Raw genomic sequence first — 2,500 nt, forward strand, 5'->3', positions numbered from 1 at the left:
TATTGTGTGTTATTGTGCTGCATTAAAATATTCCCTCATCATTATACTATACTAGTGTATTATATATTATTACTGCATAAAGTGTATACAGTGTATGCGTTTGTAGTCAATCCATGTTACGGAGTTTTAATATATGAATTTCAATATATCAGTTAATTGGATATACCCGTTGGAAGCTCTGGAGTCATTTCACTGTAGAAGATGTATGTGGGGGATAAAAGAGATGGATTGTTATTCTCTCTCGCTTTCTGTTTATCTCTTTGTCTCCACGTGAACTCATACACGTACATGCGGACGCACGCACGCACGCATACACACGCACGCACGCACGCACACACACACACACACACACACACACACACACACACACACACACACACACACACACACACACACACACACACACACACACGTACACACACACACACACAATCTATTTAAAAAGATAAAAAAAAATTGAAAGCAATTTACAAAAAAACACGAACATTTTTATCACAATAAACACAACAACCGCCTAAACAATAATAGCATCGGCAACAAAAACAGCAAACACAAATACGCGAACAACAACAATAAAAGGTTTCTAAGGACAGCACTCAATCGCTTTAAGCCATCTTCTGCATCCTGGCCTCCAAGTGCATGACAAAGCTGACCTTGGCGAGGTTGTTAACTTGGAAACTTCGAAGCTCTTGAGGGACAAAGATTAACATTCGTATACATATAATTATGGTATTCTGAGTGCCTGGGGTTCATGGCTGATGTGGTTTTCATCATTTTGATATTGTTATTGTCATTGATGATAAAAATAATGATGATAATAATGATGGTAATGATAATAGTGACTTCGCCTATAATAACAATACTAATGATGAAAATAATAGTAGTAATAATGATGATGATGATAATGGTGGTGATGATGATGATGACGATAATGATAATAATAATGATAGTAATAATAATAATAAGAGTAATAATAATAATAATAACAATAATAATAATGATTTTAATGGTGATAATAACAATGATGACGATAATGATAATAATAATAATGATAATGATAATATTAATAATAATAATAATATTAACATTAACAATATAACGATAGTCATAATAATAACGGCGATAATAATGATACTAGTAACGATAACAAGACCAATAACACAAATGAGAGAGATAATGATAATCATAAAAACAATTAATAACGAAAGACATATAATAATCCTCCTTAGAAAGTTCAAGTAGAGCTTTCCTTTTCATATCTCATTAATGCCACTTAATCGCCTGATAACAATTAATAACCAGGTTTAATTAAGAAAAACAAGAACGGTCACAGGAAAATTAAATGAAAAATGATGATGCTGATAAGCTTATGGTTTTAATTAAATGCGATAGAGTTTCTTTAATGAATTGGCTACACATGTATGATTTTTGTCAGTGTTCTGCAATTAATTATGTCAGGTAAGGTCAGTTTATTAAAAAAAAAAATTAAAGTAAAGTGATATCACGTGTCATTTGATAAGCTGATAGATAGATGAAAAATAATATTTTTATTGTATTCATGTTTTCCTCCAGGATATGAGCGGTGGAAAATTTTCAGATTCACTTTCCTTAAAATAAAATAAAATGAAATAAAATAAAATAAAATAAATGGAATGACATGGAAGACGAAATCTCTTTAACACATTTGTTTTCATTCTCCACTTTCAAGAATAAAAAAAAGAAAAAAAAAGAAAAAAAAAAAAACAGCCACGTATTTATTTAATATTTTCCACCAACATCTTTACGTTCAATTGTAAGTTAATCCCACACGACCTTCGAAGAAATAAACGAAAAGAAGAAAAACACACGCTCATATAATAATGATGATAATAATAATAATAATAATAATAATAATAATAATAATAATAATAATAATAATAATAATAATAATAATAATAATAATAATAATGATGATAATAATAATAATAATAATGATAATAATATTATTAACAATTATAATAATAATAGTAATAATAATAATTATTATTATTATTATTGTTATTATTATTATTATCATAATAATAATAATAACAATAACAATAATAACAATAATAACAATAATAACAATAATAATAATAGTAATAATGATAATAACATTAATGATAATAATGATATTAATGATAATAATAATAATAATAACAACAATAACAATAATAATAATAATAATAAAAATAAAAAACAAACCTGACCTACATAGCATATTCTTATGGAGATGAAGTGACAAATAAAGTTAATTTCCCCGTTTTCTATGAGGACAGAACTTACGTCAAAAGAGAAACAATTTGGTCAGCTGCTTCGATTTGTTTCTTTGACATTTCTCTCTTCATCTCCTCCTCCTCTCTCTCTCTCTCTCTCTATCTCCTGTTTCTTAGTGTTGGTCTTGTTACTGTGTCTATCATTATATTTAGATTATCATTATCATTATCATTATTGTTTTTCTCTTCATCATCATCACTGCTCA

The sequence above is a fragment of the Penaeus chinensis genome, chromosome 2, assembly GCF_019202785.1.
Source record: "Penaeus chinensis breed Huanghai No. 1 chromosome 2, ASM1920278v2, whole genome shotgun sequence".
Classification (NCBI taxonomy): Eukaryota; Metazoa; Arthropoda; class Malacostraca; order Decapoda; family Penaeidae; genus Penaeus; species Penaeus chinensis.